The sequence below is a fragment of the Papaver somniferum genome, chromosome 5 (genome assembly GCF_003573695.1).
Source record: "Papaver somniferum cultivar HN1 chromosome 5, ASM357369v1, whole genome shotgun sequence".
Lineage (NCBI taxonomy): Eukaryota > Viridiplantae > Streptophyta > Magnoliopsida > Ranunculales > Papaveraceae > Papaver > Papaver somniferum.
In genome coordinates, this window is record NC_039362.1 from 157240725 (window position 1) to 157266224 (window position 25500).

Consider the following 25500-nt stretch of genomic DNA (forward strand, 5'->3'; position numbering starts at 1 on the left):
ATGTTGAGAAGTTATAGAGTGATCTTGTTGTTTTGTTCATGTTATTTTTAATTTTAACATCATACATAGTATTCACTATAATATGCCATAATGTATTTAAAAATAAAATCTCTAGATACTTGTTATTGTAGGAAAATGATCTATGCACTTATTTTCCAAACTAAAGTTTAAGTTTGGCATGTTTCGATATATTAATAACTTATTAATTCATCGATAAATTAATACTTTCCTAAATTGATAGAATTTAGCAGTTCCGAACTATTAGTTTACCGAAATTTTAGTGTCTCCCTGATTTGTGATTCAATAAACCTAGTTACGAGCATAAGACTTTTCCTGATCATGATGATTTTTTTAGAAGATTTACTAATCCTCTTGTTTATTTGCGTTGAAAACCAAGTGTACATGATATTGCTAGGATTAATGTGATTGACTTCTATACTCTTTCTCTTCGAAGGTGGTGACCTTGGGTCAGTAACACCCCACCTTTCATTAGTTTATGTCACTAAAATTCATGTATAGATGCATATATCCATTATCTTCAATATAACCATGCGCCACATCTCAAAAAAGGAAAATCATTACCATTAATTAGTAATATAAGTTAGATCTTGTCTTTCACTAAACCAAATGAACTCAAACCTTTCAGATGACTGATACTTAAATGTAAAATGAACTCTATCCGAAAATGATAACAACAAACCCCCACATTTAACATCAACATCAGTAAAATACTTAACCTTATTATTTTAGTTGAGTACAGTTTAAATCCAAAATCTCTAGATAGATTGTTAAGTGCTTGATCTACATGTTTTTAATGTCAATTTCATTCTTGTTTTAGCTACGTTTATTGCATATTACCTTCTATCAATCTTGTTTTTTTTTCTTTAGGTGAATCATCCAAAATCAATGGATATGGCGTCGGAAGGAGCTAAGAATGGGAATAAAGTTCAGTTCAACACGAAAAAGAGAGAACTGTGGATCAAACTTGTTCTTATTTCTATACTTTTATCTGTAATTGTGACATGAAAAAACTACCAACATGAAAACAAATATTGCCTAATAATTTTATCTCTTCTTTTGTGGCTTTAGGTATATAATGCCCCAAAGGTTAATGCTAAAATAGCCAATGGTTATGGGGTTGTCAACATGCTTTTTTTGTTCTAAAGATGTGAACATTTGTTTGATAAAACACACGGTATTATTGAATATCTTCTAGGAGTAAAAGTAAAAACAAAATCAATCGGGCATAAACAAAGGATTATCAAGTGTTCATCACCCATGGCGTGAAGAATATGGTGGGTTAAAAATTATATGGGAATTTTAAGAAAATGCCACACTTCCAATTTCCGGTTTAATAAAATGCCACCGATATTTTCAAAATATATAAAATGCCACACACGTTAACTATTCTGTCAGGGCCCATTAAATCAGTTATTTAGCATTGAAAAAGTCCAATGAATATGGTATCATTACCTAATTACCCCTCTAACAACTTATGCTTCCCAAGAAAAAAAATCTCGATCTCATCCCTGTCAATTTTCAAACCATTCTCTCTTTTTGTTCTTCTGTATACACAAGTTGTCTCTCTTTCTATCCTTGTGTATGCTCAAATACTCTTCTTATTTATTTGGAATTAGAGATCAGGTATAGATCAGGTAGATGATTTAATGAAATGATGGATTTAAAATACAGACGTATGAGGAGGAGAATAATGGTTCAATACAGACAAACATGACCATGGCAGCATCATAACTTTGAAACTATTATCTGTAAATCCTTTCGATTTGAGATTATGTTGCTGTTAATTTATGTATTTGATGTATTTCAATACCAATCGATCATTTAGGGTTCTGTCAATTTATGGAGAGCTATTATCGTTAGTTTTGTGAGATGAATGATATGGTTTGGTGATATTATTGAATTTGTGTATGTTCAGGTTGTTGGACATATATCCTATTTGTATTTTCAGGGTAAAATAAGTCTTAAAGCATGAACAAGAGTATATATCTTGCTCACCATTAAACATGAAGAAGATGAACTGAACTAGAGTTATGATTTTTTGTATTAAGTTCACAACCAATTAAATTTTGAGTTTAATTAGGGAAGAAGATAAATTGCACTAGAGTCATGATTTAGCTCAACACTTATTCGCAATCGGTAATGACTCACACTACTTAGCCGATTTGAATCAGTCCTTCATTGATGATTGGGGATTAAATGTATTTTTACTAGGGTGATTTACTTCCACGTGGGCACTAACGGCAGTTAACTGGTTTCTCAAAGAAATGAGATGGAAAGGGTCAAAAGTGTGGCATTTTATAAATATTTAAGAAAACGGTGGCACTTTTTGAAACATGAAATTCAAAGTGTGATACTTTATTAAAATTCCCAAATTTTATTCCTTTATTCAAGATCGCCTGTGGTATTATAACTATAAGTTTTTTTCTTCTGCTTAATTGTTTTGTTATTCGCGTTTTCTCGAAGATGGGGAGAAAATAGAATGACACTATGGAATTCAAGATCTTAGAGGCTAATAAGCTTGATATTTTCAGTTGGCTTATAAGTAAATAAAAACAGGTGATATAAGGGGGTTGTTGAAGCTGCTGGTTTCAAAAAGCCATTTCAAGTTGTAGATGATAAAGGTTTTACTGCTTAGTATTCCTTAATAGTAGTAGGAACTGCTGTCATAATAAGGGGATTATTTTGGTGGTTATTATGCTTCGAGTATAGGAAGATATAACTCTTTGATCGTCAAATAAACTGTAATAAAGAAAACAAAGGAGGTTAGTTTAATAAAGATAGAGATTTCTAAAAGAAAATTCAACAAAATGGAAATGAATAAGAATTAGAATGATAACAAGAAGGAAAAACCTTTATATTTTTTGTAGTGATTTTGGATGATTTCTAGTTACTAAAACTCTATCTGAAAAAGAGGGGTTCAATAACCGCACCCATTATTTCACTTAGAAATCTGTATGGACAAACTCCACTATAATTTCAAGAGAGTCTAATAACAGTCGGACTCAATCTTTAGAAAAGTATATCAAAGTGTTTTTTTTTTCAATTTCTCAATTCAATCTGCAATCAAACAAATAGGAATTTGCGAGCCAGATTGAATAAGAGAAATAACTTGGACGGTATCACAAACCAATATCCAAGTGTCAATCAACTCAATCAACAACCCAAAGGCCGGATTCAATAACTGATTGATCTTAACGCACAACCTGTGATATTTCAATTATATAAACAAATATAATGCGGAAAAGAAATAACACAGACACCAAAAAAATTGTTAACGAGGAAACCGCAAATACAGAAAAACCCCGGGACCTAGTCCAACTTTGAATACCACACTGTATTAAGCCGCTACAAACACTATCCTACTACCAATTAACTTCGGACTGGAATGTAGTTGAGCCCTAATCAATCTCACACTTATCAAGGTACAATTGCGTTCCTTATGTCTCTGAACCCCAGCAGGATTCTACGCACATGATTCCTTTAGCTGATCTCACCCACAACTAAGAGTTGCTACGACCCAAATTCGAAGACTTGATAAACAAATCTCTCTCACATAGAAAAGTCTATTGAGATAGATAAATCTGCTTCCCACAGAAATATATATAAGTTTTGTTCTGTATTTTGATAAATCAAGGTGAACATGAACCAATTGATAAACCGGGTTTATATTCCCGGAGAGTATCCTAGTATTATCATCACCTCACAATAATCTTAATCGTATGGAAGCGAAACAAGATATTGTGGAATCACAAACGATGAGACGAAGATGTTTGCGACTTATTTTTATCTTGCCTATCAGAGATTAAATCTCGAGCAAATATTATAAAAGATAGTACTCAATACGATAGAAACGGGCAAGATCAGAACACGCAACTACAGAGAAAATAGTTGGGTCTGGCTTCACAATCCCAATGAATTCTTCAAGTCGTTAACCTACAGGGTTTTGGAAAAAAACCCTAAGGTTAAAGCATAATCGACTCTAGTCGCAACTAGTATCACACAGGAGAGTGGGGATTAGGTTTCTCAGTTGCTAGAGTTCTCCCTTATATAGTTTTCAAATCAGGTTTGCAATCATGTTACCTTGGTAACAAAGCATTCAATATTCACCGTTAGATGAAAACCTTTCTAGTACCTCAATGAAACTTTTATCTTGGAATGTCCAAGGTATTGGGATTCCAACTACTCATGACCACTTTAACCATCTAAACCATTATTTCAAACCAGACATTGTGTTTTTAGCCGAGACTAAAGCTCCACTGTCTAGAATGGAGTTATTTTTCAAAAAATAAAATAAAATCACTGACTGGTTTATTGTTCCTTCCGTGGGAATTCCAAAAGGTTTACCGATTGCGTGGCATAATAATATATAAATAAATTTAATATCATCAAATTTCGATATGTGCCACTTTGATTCAAAGATTGAAGAGACATAAGTGATAATTACTTGTGTTTATGGTGCAGTTGAATCGGATGCCAAAGTAGAACAATGGTCTTATATTGATAACATTGCTCAACAGGTCAATAAACCATGGCTGCTAATTGGTGATCTAAATGTTATACTTGATCCGGACGAAAAACAAGGCGGAAACAAATCTAGCTCCAGCAGCAAGTCTTTCATAATACAGACAATTGACTTTATGAGCCTTCAATATGCTGGTTATGAGGAAGCACCATTCACGTGGTCAAATAACAAACAAGGTGATGCCAATATATGTGAAAGAATAGACAGAGCTCTAACGTCCTTTCAATGGACGCAGAACTTCCCCGACACAAAGGTAAGTCACCTATCTAGAGTTGGTTCAGATCATACTCCACTTCTCTTAGACTCACATCCAGAAAACAAATAATCAAAAAACCTTTTAGATGTTTAAGATCTTGGCTTTCTCATCCTACACTCTTGATAAACGCATTTATCTGTCAATTTTCTTCTCAATATTCTGTATTGTTAGACTCGATTAAGTACTTATTGTGTTATTTTGTGTTTTTGTAGATGTTTTTAAAGAAATAAGCCTTTGCAGCGAAATGAGCTCGAAAAGTAGTGTTTTACACCCCAGGATAATGTATCGGAGGCACCTCAGAAATGCATCGGAAGCGTCCCAGAAATGTACCGGAGGAACCCAGAAAAATTACTGTTTCCACCCCAAAAATTACTATTTCCACCCCAATTGCTAAAGGGACACCCATACAGGATTAGGGGGAGGACACTTTTCTTCTCATAATTCAAATTTTGGAAAAAGGCGGGAAATTTTTAAACAGTTCTGGCAGAATTTCGATCGTCAAAATGAAGGGGTTATGGGTCGATTCAATGGCTGAAATTTGGTATAGAGATGTGATATAGGTTAAGGAACATAGTATAGGTGACATGGTCGATCAAATTTGGCTGGAATTTTCGGTATGATTCACACACCCAAAACAGAGCACGTGTACTGTAACACGAGCAAAATTGAAGTTCTTGTGTGCATGGGGGAGTTCTGCTGGCGTTGGAAGAGTGTTGAGGCGTGAATAAGTCGAATTGGAGCGTGCTGGACCAGAGAAAACGCGTGAAAAGATAAAACAGAAAAGAAAATATCCGAAAATATTTTCTTTCACTGTCGAGGATTTGTGGAGTTATGGAGGAGATTCGATCCATGCTTCGGGTTTAAATAGAGTCCTTGGAGGTCAGAGAAAGGTTGTCGAGAGTTTGGGGTCGAGAGGAGGTCCAGAGAAGCAGAAATCAAGAGTTGATGAAACTCTGTTGCTGTTGCTGCTGATGATGAAGAACACCAAGAACACGAAGAACGGACCAGCTACATCAGTCGTTTTTCTACAGTAATAACGACTCACACATGTGGGTCGTACATCAGGCAGTCTTATTTTCCACAGCGTTTGCGACACAGCGGCAGTAGTCTAATTTTGTCACTGAGGGTCGTAGTTCTCTGGTTTTATTGTATTTCTCATATTCTCATCATTTGTAAACCATTTTTGAGCCATAATAAATTATTTTGAGAGCATTTTTACTATGATGAGTTAAACCCCAACACTGGGACGACGGAGGAGGCCGAGCTTCATACAATTATTAATTCTTTTTAAGACTTTTGCATTAAAAATTAATCGAAATATGATTTGATTAAATTGGGTGTTATTTGATTAGATGGGTCATGCTTAGCTTAGGTGATTTGATGTTCCATGCTTAACATTTACAATCAATGTTTTGAGAATCTACTTTGGCAAAATAAGAGTCCATATATGTTTTGAGCGATTATTGTTGAGAATAAATCATTGAGCCCTATGTTATGAAGATTGGTCGAATCATTAGTCCCAGTACCTCTCTACCAATTTGTCAATATTTTTGTATATAATTTTTATAAATCTAAAAATCCTTCACCTTCACAAGTCTTAGAGTTCGAACCATCCTTACCACTACTACAACCCCCATTAAATTATTAATCATTTTGGCGCCGCCGACGCGGAATTGTGTTTAGGTAGAATTTTTTTTTTTAGATTTATTTTTCTTTGTTCTTTTTTACGTTCTTTGGGTATTTGTCTATGTGATATAGGTTTTGAGGCTTGGAAAAGAAAAAGAAGAAGAAGAAGAAGTTTTCAAAGATTTTTGGCGATTTCATAAAGACTAGGAGCAAAGCTTAAAGCAAAAAGAACGGAAAGAAGACGAAGGATTTTTTTATTATTATTATTTTTTAGATATTTTTTTTTATTAATTTTTTTTTAGAGACTGTAATTAAAGTTTTTATTTTTTTAATCTTTTATTTTTGGACATTATTTTTTTTTCCGGACATTGAACATTGGACATTATTTTTAAAACCCTACGGAAGGGTTATAAATTAAAAAAAAAATTAAATACAAACTGTTTGCAGGGAAGGACGACGATTACTATATCGTCTCGGCCCCTCGGGTTCGTACATGACATAGGAGTCGTGGCCCGAGTCGACTTCAACGGTTCATCCCCCGTCTGGTACGTGAGGTAAGTCCATCGAAACACTCGCGAATCTCCTGTAAGCGAGTTATTGTATTCCTTAAGGTGATTCATTGATTGAGGACGAATATGGACTGTTTTTAAATTCCTAGTAAAGGGCAAGGCCTGGACAAATTAAGATAAGGACTCGGATTTCATCACCGTTTCCTTCTTGCCCGCTTTAGGAAAACGAAACCAAACGTGAACCTAAGCTTTAAAATTTGGAATAGAACGAGACCGATAGGATAACGAGCTTAATAGGAAATTCGTTCGAAAAATATTGGTTGCTCTTTAAGCACACTTCAAAGTTCATGATGGTTTTTGTGAGTTGAATGCGTACCTGCGCCGCCTTCTAATGCGGTGAGGCCTTGGGTATCAAAGCTCTACTAAGCTTCCCTCGCCTCTATTCAACTTACTTTGACTCGGATTGATTCCAGAGGGGTTTTCTCAAATTGCAACGAATTCCCTTTCGAAAGATAGAAACTGGTCTAGAAACAATCTAAGTGGAGCCATCATGCTTTTTGTTTGCTAGAATTTATAGGTTTGATTTGGTCGAGTCAGCCTTGTTTGTGATTGTGTAGAATTCCTCTGTAGTTTGTGTTTCCTCGGTGATGAATCCTTTTCAGGAGACGCCACCTGAGATGACGTTACGAGAATATATGTCTAGAAATTCTCGTTATCAAGAGACGTCTTTGGAAATGACTCTTGGTGAATATATGCGTGGGCAGCGATATATGGATACTCCAACTTTTATTGAGGAATCACCTCTAACGATCTATGAGAAATATTATAAACATAGACCATGTAGTTGGGAACAAAGCTTGAGAATTCGTGAATATCAAAAATTATATTGTGATAATGATGATGAGGAGCATGGTGATGATGATTATAATGATATTTCTAGTTCAAATCCAATTAATTTTAATAATTATTTACCTATTCAAAAGGACGAGGATTTGACTAGAAATGCCCCCGTTTTAGACGATGATTACGAAACCGATGATGGTTTAGAGGAACCAGTTTATCTTGAGAGTACTGTTTTCGAGTCAAACAATTTAGAAACAATAGTCTTAGATGAACTCGTAGAGATTAGCGGGGATGAACCTGACTTAGAAAAATCAATCGCCCACTTTCAGGAATATGATGACCTAGAAATTAGGGAGATTATGAGCAGTCTACCTAGAGACGCCGAAAAATCTAAGTTTGGGGGTGATTATCATTCTCCATGTTCTTTAACTCTTACAAAAATCCCTCACGTGGGACTTGACATCAATGCCTCAACCATCTTACAAGACTATCTTCGTACTCGTTTTCCCGAACTTAATAATATTCAACACGAGTCTCAACTGTTAGAAACCCATCCTCTGGTTGATGAGGTTAGCCCAGGCAATAATACCAAGATTGACTTTGTTTTCCCACCAAAAACTTTTCTACCAATTGTGGGAACATATAAATTTCATATGTGTCAATTATTAAGTTTTGAGACTAAACCTAATTACTTTAGGAGATTAGGGTCGACACATCTATTTAAGGAAGACCACTACTCTCATTGTGGTCAATTATGTAAGTCAAATCTTATTGACTTAGAGGATCCTCAGTTATTTAGGTTATTATTGTGCGCTTCTAAGATCATATTTGAGTTTTTCCAGACTCTAGGACCTAATGATTCGGATCCCACCTATGAAGAAACGCAGCCAATGAAAATTTTCTATTTAGACCCTTTCATAGAACCTGAACCTGAACCACAATTAGATATAAATTTCTTAATCAGGAAACTAGGTAAGGGGTTGCTAGTCTTGTTCAATTTCTTGGTTTATTGCAGTTTCCTTTGGTCAGCTCTATTTAGTTTTGAAGACCCACAGTTATTTCGACTGTTACTTTATGGTTCGAGTTGACTAATCCTTTCCTAAGTATGGCTGAAGACTTTAAACTTAGCACTTCTTGGGAGGTATCCCATGCTCATGCAACACGGTAATATCTTTCGTTAACTCTTTCGCTTCAAATGGTAACAGTTTCTCCTTATTCATGCTTTTAGTTTCATCTTTAGAACATTGAGGACAATGTTAGATTTAAGTTTGGGGGTATGGGATAAATTTTTTAGTTGCAATTAGTAAACTCCAGAGCCTAGAAATTTATGCCTATTAAGGTTTGCACTAACCAATCTAAGTGGATGGGAACATCTTGGTTGTAGGAGTTGAGGAACCAATCTGATTAGATGGAAACATCTATAGAGTCTATTCATAAAAGCACAGAGCTCAGGTGTTAGAAATAACATGATAGTTGCACCATATCTCGTTGAGTCCTTTTCATTTCTTTTTTTCATTTTATTTTTTCATTTTAAACTATGTTTCTCTAAGTGATTAGGTGGGGCACACGATTCAAGTTGTTACCACTGCTAGGGTGAATTAGAGTGACTGAGTTACTAAAAAAAAAAAGACCGGACCAGTTAGACCAATCGGAAGAAGTATTAACACTTAGATAGCAATATGCGTGTGTTCTCCCTGTTTCCGTCGCCTAAGCAAGCGTGGAATGCAGGACCCGTGGGAACTATCGTGTAATCTGCTGACAAGAAGCATGCGCTTGGATCAAAAAGATCTATTCATGCCGTTAAGTTAAAAAAAATAAAAAAAAAATGGTTATTGTTCTGTGTAGTCAACTGCTGGTTCCCATGTATTTGCCAGTTTGTTGATCTAGATTTAAGTTATTAACCACTGGTTCCCTTGTATATTCCAGTTGTGTTGATATTAGTCAGACCGGTATCTCAGTCCATTAGGATAGGTTCATTCTGGCAGTGGCCTTCAGACAGATATGTGAAACATCGATCATTTGGTTAACATCAAAACCATCTACATTTTTCTATTTCCATCTCCTTTTTCTATCCATATGATTAGTTTGACTCCGAATATGATGTCCATAGTGCAACTATCTGAGTAGAGCTCTGTCACTTTATGAATTTTAGTATGCTTGAGTGCAAACTCGTGTACAACAATTGGAATTTCGCATCGGGGTTCTTCCTCCTATAGTCAATGATTGTATGCCAACCAAGGAGATTTTTTAGTGCCTTCCAAGGTTCGTTGTAGATAGCTAGGGTCTGGAGTAATGGTTTTGTGGGCACACCTCTGGTAAACCCTCCCGAGATTAACTCGGTTTTATTTATTTTTTATTAGTTTTGCTCGAGGAATAGCAAATAATAAGTTTGGGGGTATTTGATAGACGCATTTATGTGTCTATTTTGTTCTCAATATTCTGTATTGTTAGACTCGATTAAGTACTTATTGTGTTATTTTGTGTTTTTGTAGATGTTTTTAGAGAAATAAGCCTTTGCGGAGAAATGAGCTCGAAAAGTAGTGTTTTACACCCCAGGATAATGTATCGGAGGCACCTCAGAAATGCACCGGAAGCGTCCCAGAAATGTACCGTAGGAACCCAGAAAAATTACTATTTCCACCCCAATTGCTAAAGGGACACCCGTACAGGATTAGGGGGAGGACACTTTTCTTCTCATAATTCATATTTTGGAAAAAGGCGGGAAATTTCTAAACAGTTCTGGCAGAATTTCGATCGTCAAAATGAAGGGATTATGGGTCGATTCAATGGCTGAAATTTGGTATAGAGATGTGATATAGGTTAAGGAACATAGTATGGGTGACATGACCGATCAAATTTGGCTGGAATTTTCGGTATGATTCACACACCCAAAACAGAGCACGTGTACTGTAACACGAGCAAAATTGAAGTTCTTGTGTGCATGGGGGAGTTCTGCTGGCGTTGGAAGAGTGTTGAGGCGTAAAATAAGTCGAATTGGAGCATGCTGGACTAGAGAAAACGCGTGAAAAGCTAAAACAGGAAAGAAAATATCCGAAAATATTTGCTTTCACTGCCGAGGATTTGTGGAGTTATGGAGGAGATTTGATGCATGCTTCTGGTTTAAATAGAGTCCTTGGAGGTCAGAGAAAGGTTTTCGAGAGTTTGGGGTCGAGAGGAGGTCCAGAGAAGCAGAAATCAAGAGTTGATGAAACTATGTTGTTGCTGCTGCTGATGATGAAGAACACCAAGAACACGAAGAACGGACCAGCTACAACAGTCGTTTTTCTACAGTAATAACGACTCACACCTGTGGGTCGTACATCAGGCAGTCTTATTTTCCACAGCGTTTGCGACACAGCGGCAGTAGTCTAATTTTGTCACTGAGGGTCGTAGTTCTCTGGTTTTATTGTATTTCTCATATTCTCATCATTTGTAAACCATTTTTGAGCCATAATAAATTATTTTGAGAGCATTTTTACTATGATGAGTTAAACCCCAACACTGGGACGACGGAGGAGGCCGAGCTTCATACAATTATTAATTCTTTTTAAGACTTTTGCATTAAAAATTAATCGAAATATGATTTGATTAAATTGGGTGTTATTTGATTAGATGGGTCATGCTTAGCTTAGGTGATTTGATGTTCCATGCTTAACATTTACAATCAATGTTTTGAGAATCTACTTTGGCAAAATAAGAGTCCATATATGTTTTGAGCGATTATTGTTGAGAATAAATCATTGAGCCCTATGTTATGAAGATTGGTCGAATCATTATTCCCAGTACCTCTCTACCAATTTGTCAATATTTTTGTATATAATTTTTATAAATCTAAAAATCCTTCACCTTCACAAGTCTTAGAGTTCGAACCATCCTTACCACTACTACTACAACCCCCATTAAATTATTAATCAACTCTCCCCAATTGTTGCCAATTATTGGAATCTCCACTCCAATAGTGACAATGATAGAAATTTCTATTCAAAGCTTCAACTTCTATCCGGTGAACTATCTCAGTGAAATTTTGATGTTTTAAAATATCCACAAAAATATAAAATATAGGATTGAAAATATCCAATAGATCTGGAAACTTCTCTGCCAATCTATATAAAATAAAAAACTTCAAGCAGAGTTAGGGGAATGGTAAGTAATCAAAAATGACTATTATCATCAAATTTCGAGGGATAAATTTTTCAAGGAATATGACCAAAACACCGAATATTTCCACGCCACTGCTTCAAATATGAAAAGAATTAATGCAATTCACTCGCTTAGAGAACCGTCAGGTCTTTGGATTTCAGATATAGATCAAATAAACACCCTTCTAGTAAACTATTTTACCCAGATAGGCACATCTCAGAATACCAACCATTTGGAAGACTTGTCCAGTATCATTGACCCATGTATTTCCCAGGAGGAAAACTTTTCTTTATCTGTTATCCCTTTAAAACAAGAGATTTGGTATACATTTTCTAATATGAATCAGTGGGGAGCTCCAAGACCAGATGGCTTTCAACCAGGTTTTTTTAAATCCAATTTGGATACATTGGGTCCGGATATAATTCAGACAGTGTAAGACTTCTTTAAATCGGGAACCCTAGATCCAAATTTAAACCATTCTTTCATAATCCTGATCCCGAAAATAACCACCCCACAAACCCCAGCAGATTCTAGACCCATCAGTTTAAGTAATACTATTTACAAGATCATGTGCAAAATATTAGCAAATTAAACCAATTCTAAATAAGATAGTCTCCCCTAACCAATCAACTTTTCTCCCTAGAAGACCAATCACCGATACCATTATCATTGCCCGTGAACTTATTCACTCAATGAAAAACTCAAAAGCCAAAAAATGACATTTTGCTTTAAAATTAGATCTTTCGAAAGCTTTTGACAGAGTGGGGGTGGAATTTCATTAAATTAGCTCTTATAGCGCTAGGTTTTGGAAATTCCTGGATAAATCTCATAATGCAATGCATCTCGACCACTTGATTTTCAATCCTCCTAAATGGTTCCCTGGGTCCGAGAATCAACACTTCAAGAGGGATAAGACATGGTGATCCCCTTTCCCCATATCTTTTCTTATTTTGCATGGAGGTTCTTTCCAGACTTCTAGAAAAGGCAGTTTTAGAAAAGAAAAACTCGGGGTTTAAAATAAACAAAAATTCCCTAAACATTTCCCACCTATTCTTTGAAGATGATTGATTCTTATTCACAAAAGCTGATCTGGGGGAAGCAAAGAACCTTCTGGATATCCTATCTAGATTCGGTGAGATCATGGGACAAATGGTCAATCTTCAAAAATCAGAAATTTATTTCAGCCCTAGAATTCACCTGAAACATGGGAAAATCATCGTTAGAATCCTAAAAGTCCCTTTAATGACAAAAAATGATAGATATCTTGGAACCCCACTCTTCTTCGATAAAAATAGGAAAGAGAATTTTGAACCTCTCCTACAAAAATACTATGCTACTCTTCAGGGATGGAAATCCAAATTGCTTTCACAAGCTGGAAAAACCGTGCTTATAAATCCATTTTTAAGGTTACCCAACTTATTAGATGCAAATTTTAAACCTTCCTAAAGAAACCCTAGATCAACTGGATATGATTTAAAGAGATTTTTGGTGGAATAAAGATAAACTCAAAAGTATATAAGGATATTTTAAGGCTTGGTTCAGCATTTGTAAACCAATTTCACAAGGAGGTCTTCGAATAAAAAATCCATATCAATTTAATATTTATCTCCTTACTAAACTAGCTAGCAAGCTTATTTCTGAGCACGACCAATTTTGGGCTCAAGTACTAAAAGCTAAATACTTCCCTAATAATCACCACATGGAATCTTCTAGGACTTCAAAGTTATCTTGCATTTGGACTAGTATCCAAAAAGGTTTAAACCTTATTAAAGGTAATTTTGTGTGGCAAGTCAAAAATTGAGCTTCTACAAAAATTTGGGAAGATAAATGGGTTCCTAATGCAGACATAATCCCAAAACCCATAAAATACTCTAGAGCCTCTTCCACAGCGGGTAAATGAACTGATTACTCCAGAAGATAGATGGGATCAAGACAAACTTGATAATCTCTTCACTCCAGATACAAAACAAAAAATTCTAACCATATCTCCAAATAGGCAAGAACAAGACATAATTAGATGGCAACACCACTCCTCGGAAATTTTTTAGTAAAAAATGTTTATAACTTCCTTGTAAATCAAGATCAAGAAGACAACAACTCAAGAGATTTCCCCTAGATAAAGAATTGGAAGATTAAAGTGATTTCGTTGATCAAATTATTTATTTGGAAATTAGCTCAAAAAGCTCTTCCAACTAATGCAAGACTAGGGGCGCATAATAAAGACATAAATACAGAGCGCCCAATGTGCAACTCCCAAGTTCAAGAAACGTAAAAACATCTAATTCAATCAATGCCCCTTTGCTAGAGCTATTTGGTTTGGTTTTTCTCTGGAAGAAGTAAACACAAGAATTAGAGTAGACTCTATAGTAAATTGGATTAAAGAGTGGATTACGGAACCAGACTTCATACAATTTTCGGACAAGATTGCAACCATTTCCTGGTTCATTTGGAAGTATAGATGCTCGGTGGTGTTTGACAAAATCAGTCCAAATCCAAATAACCTAATAGAGCAAATCAAGAAATTCCTACAACAATACCTTGAAGAGAAGATCCAAAAGAGTATGATGATAAAAAGAAGCACTGATTCCAAGGAGAAATGGTCAAAATTATCCTCAGACTAATATTTATTGATGCTGCTTACAAGAAATGAAATTCGTCAATGAGATATGCTTTCATTCTTTATTCAACGGATAATGAGACTTTCATACACATTTCAGCAGGGTCTGATTGGGCTTCCTCAAATTTTCATGCAGAATCAAAAGCTTCTACTTGGCTAAGTGAAAATATTTTTATCAAGTGTTACTGTAGTAACTGACTGCAAAATGTTGGCAGAGACAATCAACAAGACTTGCAAAGTACCTCCTTGGAGTGCAGAAAATACCATACATACGACTCTAGATAAACTCCTCCAAGCTCAGGTTCAGTATATAAATAGGAAATACAATTTTGCAGCAGATTATATTGCAAAGGAAGCTCGTCTAAAGAATCTGCGGCATATGTCAACCCAAATCCAACTAAGAATATCTAAATCAAGTGTTGATTCCAATATCTTGGATAAAAATTCCCTTGTAAATCTAATGTACTATATTTCTTGATTAATACTCCTTCGTTTCTGGAAAAGTGTTACTTTCACTTTTTTAATTTGGTCTATTTTTAGGCTAAAATGAAAAAAATGAAAGTAACACTTTTCCAGAAACGGAGGTATATTACTCTTTATATATATCATTTTTTCTTTTTTTTTTGAAAAATAATACTGTAATTTCCAAAATCCGTTCAATCAATATATTGCATTTCCTGTTCTTCTTTAATCGAAGAAAATATAAAAAATTGGTTACTTCATCAACTAACTTATTATGTCCAGCCGCGTGGGTTCTTTAAGTAAGACATCTTGTTTTACCTGGCTAAATTGGATTATACCCAAATTGGTTGGGGTATACCCAGTTTTAAGTGGACTCTTTTTAAGGGCTAATGGGGAATCCTAATGGGTAAAGTTACAAAACTACCCTTACCTTTTATAATTCTTATTACCCTAAATTAGTTTTCATTTTTTTCATTTCAACTTCTTCTCTTCTTCTTCTCCTCCACCTCTACTTTACCGGTTCTTCCTCCCCCACCATTGAAAACTCTTCGATTAATTTGTCGTAATCGTCGATTCGAAAATTCCGATTAATCTTCAAACATGGAGCCGCCGCGGCCTAGGGCTAGTCGTATGAAAGAAGCAAATAGAAAACGCAATGAATATAACCCTGGAATTACAAAATTAGTTCAACAAAAAGAGAAGAAAAAAGCGGTTGAAGAAGAAGAAATCGAAGCCGCTGAAAAAGGAGAAATGGCGCGATTGAGAAAGTAAGGGCATACTTAAACTCACTCTAGTACTTCGATTTCATGTTTGCATGTCAAATTAGGTCAGAAAAATCGAATGTGTGAATTTGCAATTATTTAGCCGGCAAGGTGTTTGTTTCACAATCTTGCTGACTTTTCATGTTTAGGGTTAGTCGACAAGCTCTTAGGTTGAAGATCTTGTCGGCCGGCTGTTTAGTATCTGTAACTGCTTTTACAGGGTCGGCAAGTTATTCAACCTAGGATCTTGCCGACGATTTTTTTTTTCGTCGGTGGGTTATAATTTTTTACTCTGCCGGCTATTTCAAATTTTTGTGTCTCCTGCTGCCTTAAAGTTATTTGAGTTGTTATAAGCCGGCGGGTTATTTGAGTAAGACCCTGCAGACTATAGTTTAGCCGGCATGTATTTTAGATATAGATCCTTCCGACTATTGTTCCACCGACTTGATTACATTTGTCGACCCTGCCGACTATTGAATTTTTTCTTAATTTTGTTGTTCAGGTTGGCAAAGGGAAAGAAGAAAAATGTTACTCCTCCTTCAAGACCTCCTCGCTTTTGTGACAAACTCTTGACTGCAACACATCGAAGGGCATTTGTTGATCCGGGAACGCTCAAGATCCGTGAACGGAATGATCAACTACCACCGGAACCAAATAATTCAGATGAAACTCCAGATAAGGACCAATCAATTACATCTGGTAGAAGAGATGATGATGATGTTGAAAGAACTCCGGCTGCTGGAGTAGGTAACATTGAAGAGGAAGAAGAAGAAGAATAAGGTGGAGAAGAAACAGGTAATAATCAACAAACCAAAGCTGCAACTACAACTGAAACCGAAAAGAAGAAGAGGGTTATAACTAAACCAACTGATTCCCACATGTCTCCCTCTCACTTGAAGGTTACACTGGAACCAGGTGAGCCTCCACGAGGGAATCCAGAAGATGGTGGAGATGTTCTTTTTGGATACAAAGACTCATGGACATGTAAAATCCAAAATATTGTCGTAAGTAATCTCAATCCGCCTTTGTTTTTTATTTGAGTGTACCTATCTTAAATTTGCTTCAAGTGTTTGTATTTCTTTTCATTTTGTATTTTTGGTATTTAGGATCACAAGCATGCCATCCAAATATTGAGGCGCCAAGCTTCATGTTCAGTGATTAAGAAATGGCCACTTAACAAGGAATGTGACAAGGTGCAAGCGATTGTCAAGAACTCCGGGTTGTGGCCTGCAGTGGAGAGTTCGATTGTTGAGTATGATAGAGTTACCGTATCTGCATTCTGTGAGAGGTTCTACGGAGAGACTGATACAATGTTATTCCCATTCGGTGAGATGGCGATAACTCCCGATGATGCTCATCAAATTCTAGGCCTCGAGGTTGAGGGAAAATAAATCAGTGATGGTTACGATGATGGCATTTCTTGGGACAAGATCTTCGAATTAACCAAAGATTTGTTTGTTTGGAACAAGTTTGAGACGGAGTCTATGCTTGTGATGAATGACGGTTACCTAAGCAAGAAGTTTAATCTGAAGAAGTTGAGGGACACATTCTCTGGAACCAAAGAAATCTATGATAAGGAAGGAAGGGTGGACTTGGTGCGAATCAATGCTACCGCGTCATCTTATTTGCTATGTGCCCTGGGCAAATGTATCTTCCCCGACAGTTCCGGAAGCTTGGTCGACTGCAAGTATATTCAACTATTGCATCCCTTAGATCAGATGCATCAGTATTCTTGGGGTACTGCGGTGGTCGCTTTCTTGAACAATGAGTTGACAAATGCTTCAAGGGCAGTCACTGCGTAAGTCAACGGAAATCTATATCTCTTTCAGGTAATTTTGTTGTCTAAATCATTTATATTTGTAAAATGCTCGTAATGTAAGATTTTTACTAAACTTTGTGTTTGCATAGGTTTGGATATATGAGGACTTCCCTACTTTAGTGAAAGCCAACCCCTACGTCAAAGTGAATGAGAAGCTTGCGATTGATAAGCCACGAGGACAAATATACAGTTTTAAGGGTGCTCTGGATAAGGATATGCTGCAACTGCTTATCAACGTTCGAATCGCCTTGGACAAATTGACTGCGGATGAGGTACTATTTCATCTGTATCTAGTTGCTAGAAAGGAAGGTTTAATCCAAAGGAGAGATGATGTTGCATTCTACTACGGTCCCTTGTTGTACCACCATGGATCTTCAATGTACATCCACATCGGTTAATGCGACAAGTGGGTTACGTCCAAGAAGAACCCCATCCCGGTTTAATCCAAAGTGGTAAGGGAATCGTGCACCACGTCCCAAAAAAGTATTGGCGTCCATTACGCTCCAGCACCAAGTACATCTCATTGGAAGGAAAGACAAAATCATAAAATCGATATGAGTCTTTTAGACGAGGTGACCAAAGGTCATGAAGATCATGAAAACTACATTACGTGGGACTTGGGTTTTGCTCGTCCAACTGTGATTAGGGAACAGACTGCTGAACAAGTGGCTCGTAAGATGAAGATTGCAGCGAAAGACCCGGAAACAAGTCTTAAGTACTTTATAAGTATTTTAGAGTTGTTCTTACTGTTTTAAGATTACATTATCGAATCATTCTATTAATTTTTTATTGTTTAATTGAAAATAGAAGGAGCATTTGAAGATCCTTGTGAAGGTGATCTGTTGCGCGAGAGAAAGTGGAGAGCCTTTGTCCATTGAAGAGCAAACCAAACACATTGACTATGCTAGCAACGTTGAAAATGAGGATGCCACTGAATTATTCCAGCAAGCTAATGCTGAAGTAAAGATGGAAGCACAAGCCAAGAGGGAAGCACATGCCAAGATGAATGCTGACAAAAAGAGGGCTCGTACCCGTGGTGGTGGTAGTGGTAGTGGTAGTTGTGGTGGTGGTGAAAATGCTAAACGGGGCCATGGTCGTGGTCGTGGTGGTGAATGAATGCATTCCTACTTTATTTCTTTATATTATGGTAGACAAATTTTAAGGTTAATGGTTGGACATATGTTTTTTTAAGGTTTATGGGACGTATGTTTTCGTATTTTGGACAAATGTTGGATTTCTAGTTGTTGAATGAATGGTGTTTTTAGCTATGTTAAGTTTCAATAATTCCGCCGGCATGCTTTTGTTAAGTTATATTGCCGACTAAACCAGGACCGGTAAGGTTGTGCCGGACTGCTGGCCCTGACAGCTTCAATGGTGTAGTTACCAGGGTCGGCAAAGTAAGCAAATTAATACCTAGCCGACTGTTGTATAGCCGACAAGGTATTAAATTATCGACCCTGCCGACTATGTGTTGCAGAAAAAACCTTCTCCTGATGCCCTAAAATAATAAGGTCGGCAGAGTTATAAAATTACGATCTTGCCGACTATATAAAAGCCGGCACGCTAATGACCGAATACCATACCGACTGTTATACAGAAGAATATGAACTCTTGATGCCTAAAATCATAAGGTCAGCAGGGTAAGAAAATTACAACTTTGCCGGCTAAACTTGATCGGCATATTGGGGAAACATTAACCTAGCCGGCGAGTTCAAAATTCAAATTTTTGCAAGTACAACTTCATTGATTGGCTACCATAATGGCCAAATTTGGGCACCATACACTAGTTCTCTCTACAAAACAACACATACCTATTTGCATATACTCTCCAAAGCTCATATCATCATATACTCCATCTAACTCTCCTAATACCTCTACATACAACAATGGCATCATTTGATTCAAATAAAGATTTGGCAATCGCCAAAGCTTGGTACTCGGAAACTCGAGTTAGAAGGCAGTCCTCTGTAAGGGTGGATGTCGTAACCTTTTGGGCTAGGGTATACACCAAATATAGGTAAGAGTTTGGGAATCATAATGGAAGAAGTGTTCAACAAATTCATGATATGCACATAGTCATCGAAAATGTGATACTTGCTTATTTAGCTATCCAAAACAGGTTTTCAACGCTACCCACTTTAACTTGTCCATTGAAAAATTTGTAAGTATTTTCGTGGTTTATTTTACGTGATCCATGTTGTTTGATTTTCCTTCTAAACACCACTAACAAATTAAGCCTGTGTTGCGTTATTGTAGGAGGAACTCGTAAAAGCGCACTACTTGAAGAAAAATGGGGAATCATTCACATTCGATGCAAGCTATCAATTCATGGTATCCAAAATCCCGGAGTATGCCCCGGAGATGATGGAGGGTGTATTGTCGTCGGATTCCTCGGACAAAGATTAATGGCTTTAGAAGTTTTTGTGTAGGTTTTGTGGATATATCTCTATGTAAACCCTCACGAGATTATAACTCGTTCACTAGGGTCGCCTAGGGGTTCAAAGGCTTGATGCACATGCTAAGTGCATTCGTTGTTCCGTCGACAAGGAGTTAGATTTTATGTTTCAATCAATGTAGTAACCAAAATTGCATGAATAAAGTGAATTACATCTTCCCATATTATGTTTTCTGTTGGGTATAACTAAAGGTCGACAAGGTTACATTGCCGACTTTTCAACAGCCGGCAATGTTAGAAATTATTTGCATGTCGACTATAAGTCAGCCGGCAATTTTAGAAATTATTTGCATGCTGACTATATGATAGGCGGCATTGTAGGAAATATTTATATGCCGACCATAAGATAGATGGCCCAAGATAGTCGGCATATTCTTCATTCATAGATCATTCGGCCAGAAATAGTCGGCGTCTTCTTCATCCGCAGACCATGCCGGCTATACTTAGTCGGCACCTTATTCAAACGTCGACCTTGTCGGCCAAAGTTAGTTGGCACCTTATTCAATCTTCGACCTTGCCTACTTTACACATTTTGAGAACCGAAATTTTTGATCGAAATCAAACTCATAAGACAGACAAAAGGTTTAATCTACTGAACTCTTATTTTCAAAATTTTAATCTAAACTTAATCAGTTAAAATAATCATAATTTTTAGTGTTAATTAAATAAGGATATATTAACCATTTAGAAAATACATAATTAAGGGGTGGTCTATTTTACTTCTAAATGATCCAGGTTTTGTCCCATTAAATATACCCCAATTAATAATCTGGATATATCCGAATTTGGCCAGGTTGTTTTACTACAACCACCGGCATCTTCTTTCACAAGAAATGGTTAAAAACAAAAAAATCAAATAGAAATGGTAGGATGATCGTGGATATCGTTTCGAAGAATCCTAGGGTTCGTAGCTTTTTTCATGACCTAGGTATGCCGATATTCCACTTGTTTGTCCTCGTGGGTATTGTACTTGGAAGTTGGATCCCTTTTCATCCTCTTTTCGTGCAACCTTTCTCATGCCACGTGTCACCAACCCAAGTCAATGAAATGCGAACTTGCGCAAGTTAGCAGAGTCCAGTATTTTTAGATTCTAGAAACAAACTAAACTAAACAGGATGAAGTGTAAAAAGACTGTGAAAAAATCCAATCCCAATAATTCCCACGAGAGAAGAACGACGAAATAATGGAATACTACTTGCTTCTGGAGTGACGTTTCGTAAGATCTTGTCTGCAGTGACAGAGAAGAAAGAATTAAAGAAAAATAAAAACAGTCAGAATTAGGTAAGAAGAAGTTAAAGATTCAGACTTTCAGAATTCGATTATTAGAAAGAAACAATTTTTATATTTTCTCGATTCATTTCCCGATTTTCTCCTTCATTCCTTCCTCACTTCTTGTTCAAACTTAAATCTATAAACAAAACAGAGGGTTTCAACAAGAATGCAAATTTACAGTTCCTGATTGGTTCTAACGAAATTTGGAGAAAATAAATCGTGGGTTTGAAATAATTTAGGTTTTTTAAGAATGGGTAATGGATTTTTTTGCATGACAAAGAAGGATATAAGAGAATTAGGAGGATCAAAGAATAGGAGTAGAAGTAATGTTGGAAGAACATCACAGAGAAAAATGCCAGCTGAAGAGGAATTGCTTCATAGAAGAGCACTTTCAATGGCTATTCAACAGCATCAGTTATCTCAAAGATTTGAAGGTGGTGCTTCAATGTCTAGAAGACATGGATCAGTTAGTTCCAGAAGGCTCAATCCTGGAGGGGATTCTCTTGCACATGATAAACAACAGGTGCCTGCTCATTTCTCTCACTTTTACAAGATCTCTAAGTTGCTAATTTCAATTGTTTTTGTTTTGTTTTTCGATATCTGGATTCGTATAGTTTCAATTTGTTCTTACTGAATAATGATACAAATTTTTGATTTTTGGAGACTAGAAATGAACTTTTTATGGTCCACTACATCTTTGGAGTTGGTACTGTAGAATACATGACTCAGAGCATAAGATTCCTGGGGTAGGAGTGTTTTCTTCTAAGTCTACTAGGGACTAAAATTAGCTTGTAAATTTTGATGCACAGGTTATTTTTAGATTTATATAGTGAACAAAAAGGAATTATAAGCCGGCTGCACATTATAGATAATTCTCAGACGGAAGGTTCCAATCCAATTACGGATTATAGATAATACTCGTACTCAAAGACCAAGGCCATCCAATCTAACTGCTGATTATAGATAACTCTCATAGGTGAAAAAAGTGACATCGAATTGTAGTAAAAATGATAATTGACTCAAAATCCAACCATTAAGGACTCACTTGGTGTACTTATCTTGGCTGCTTCTACTCAAACTTGTGCTAAGCTACTTCCTATTTTACTCCTTTTGTTACTTGGCGAAGTATATGCAGCTGGCATACATTCAATTACTGGTTTCATCTTTCAAAATCTAAGTATTTGGTCCAATCCTCAGTGGGTGAGATTAAGTTAAGTAACCTGTAATGTGCAGGCAGTAGATCTTGTGAATTTCAAAACAAAGAAATTTGTTCTTGTCCATGGAGAAGGATTTGGAGCATGGTGTTGGTACAAGACGATTGCCTCGTTGGAAGAAGTGGGTCTGCTTCCTATTGCCTTAGATCTTGTAGGATCTGGTATTGATCAAACAGATTCCAATAAAGTAGGAACATTAGCAGACTACTCAAAGCCTTTGATTAATTATCTACGTGATTTACCCGAGGATGAAAAGGTGAATGGCTGTATATATAATTTTCCACTGTTCCTGTGTTTTCCCAAAGACATTGTAATGCTCATGGAGATTGTTGTGCATATATATTGTTCCTTTGCAGGTTATTTTGGTTGGTCACGGTGTGGAGGTGCAAGTATCTCATATGCTTTGGAACATTATCCAATCAAGGTTTCTAAAGCAATTTTTCTCTGTGCTACTATGGTCTTGGATGGCCAAAGGCCTTTTGATGTGTTCGCTGAGCAGGTGAGTTGTCTATTTTTATCTTTTGACCAGGTCAGATAGTGTCGAACAGTTCGGTCATTGAAATACAATGAATGACAGCAAATCACGCACTTAAAGAGACAAAGAAAATTTATTACTAGTACTTATCAAACAGGATAATCATTTATCTGTCAGTTGGTCGACTTTAAAAATAAAAAAAAAAATTATGTAATAGAGCTGGATGTTAATTTTGGTTTCCGTAGCAAGGGCTTGGAATGTTGGGATTGTGTGTTGCATTTTCGATGCGTAACGTTCCTGCTCTGTGGTTCTGATGCAATTAAAACGTGCAGCTCGGTTCGGTTGAAATATTTCTGAAGGAATCACAGTCGGTGGTGCATGCTAACGGTAAAGACTAGCCTCCTACTAGTCTCATGTTTGAGAAACAGCAAATGAAGGCGTTATATTTCAACCAGACTCCTACAAAGGTATTGATATAAACATATAGTCCATATCTGCCTTTTGCTATGTCTGCTTTCAATGAAGAGTCTCTTTTGTTGACTGTTCATATTAAAGAATGTGTTTATGGTAGCACTAATTTTATAGGACAGCACTCTTTCTTTTTTTTACACCTTTACCAGTATAACACTATTTCTTCATCACTCGGTGCTTGGTAGCTCTGATGCTTCAGGGTCTTCTACAGTAATCTCTACTAGTCTGTGGAATAATATTGCACTGTGTTTAAATTAAGTTAATCTTGTGACATTGTGGTTTGGGTACCCAATTATTAGTGTGTTGAAAACCTAATAAGGATATCAGCTTATAGTCCAGAAATCAAATGTGTCTAGTGAAATTACTGATCCAGGTATTGCTTCAGCATCAGCAAAGCAGAGACCTGAGCATCAGCAAAGCATTATGTCGTTTGAGCTGATCAGAATAATATGTTGGCCGTTTAGTCAAACATCCGAATACCCAATGATTACAGGGTCATCGACCTTGTTAAGTATCGGACTGTAAAGTTGATCAACTGCTTAAGACATAATTAGTGATGGATGTTTCCTCGCTGGAGATTCTCCTGTTTCCTCACAGATAGATCCGTAATATCAAGTTATAGCTGCTTTAATGTACATAAATCTGGCAGCTTGAGCTCACTTCATAATAGTAGATATTGAGAGGACTGGGCTTTGTTAGTGTGGACATCATTATATTCCAAATTATCATGAATGGTATCATCCCGTTTGCGGATGTTTCAATTAAGACAAAGCAGTTTCTGGTTTTCGGATTTTTAATATTTCGGATTTTTTAAGTCTAGGACAACTAGTTCACATTCAGGTGTAAAAACATGTGAAATGTGGTAGTATTTGGCTTAGCTAGTTTCTCTTTTCTCTCTTTTAATTATGCTCAGGGTATAATAAGAGGTTCTCCGCATTCTGCAGAATGGGATTTTTTCTTCTTCTTTTTGTTTATTGTTAGTATGCAACGTGTTTGACTAATCCCCCTATCTATTTCAGGATGTTGCTTTGGCTGCAGTTTCCATGAGACCGATTCCTCTTGGACCACTCATGGAGAAGCTCTCTCTATCCCCTGAGAATTATGGCACTGCAAGGAAGTTCTTCGTTCAAACACTTGATGATAATGCACTCTCAGCAGATGTCCAAGAGAAGCTAGTAAGAGAAAATCCCCCTGAGGGAATTTTCAAGATTAAAGGCAGTGACCACTGTCCGTTCTTCTCAAAGCCACAGTCCTTGCACAAAATTTTACTCGAAATTGCCCAGATCCCATAGTTCAAGAAATCCTTAGATATCAATCACACATTTCTGGCTTCTTGCGCGAACAGAGCAGGGAATGTCAGGCTCCACAGCTACCAAGGCGGTGTACAATAGAGAATGGTGAAAAGTTTAATCGAACTTTGAATGTCGTCAGTTGTGGGAATTGAAAAAGAGGTGTCCTAGTTTTTTTCTTCAAGTAGAAATAATACTTTAGTTTCATAGTGATGGAAAGGGAAGGGAAGAACAATTATCCGTAAGGAAGGAAAGGGGACAGCATATGGTTTGGAATTCATGTTAATGTTTTACTCAATAGAGAATTAAAAGTTTGTTGCATTTTCATAGTTCCATGAAATGTTTCTTTTTTTTTTTTTTGATCGGATCAGATCCATGAAATGTTTATACTGTCACCGCGGGTGCCTGTTTTTATTCACATGAATCAAGACCGGAATAGGAGTCTCTCACAAGACCTTCCGAGAAGACATCCAATCATTTAAAACTGTTGTGCTTTCAATGGCAGTATATGGTGGTATCTTGAAGAATAAACCCCTTGTGAAACCCACTCACATTCTCACGAAAAAGAGACTAGCTAACTGGCCAGGAAACAGCTCAAGATTCTATGACCAGATCATGATATCATAACAGGGCTAACTCTTGTATCTCCAACTGTAACTGGGTACCATGCATTTGCGACAGTGAATAGAATACTCTGCTTAATTGGCGTCATCAGAGATTGCAACACTTCCACGGTAAACCGAAAAAG

General features: G+C 36.6%; 1 pseudogene; it reads left to right on the forward strand.

Moving 5' to 3' along the window:
• Positions 1–21164: 21164 nt before the first annotated feature.
• On the forward strand, positions 21165–25073 carry LOC113283340 (annotated as a pseudogene).
• Positions 25074–25500: the final 427 nt, after the last annotated feature.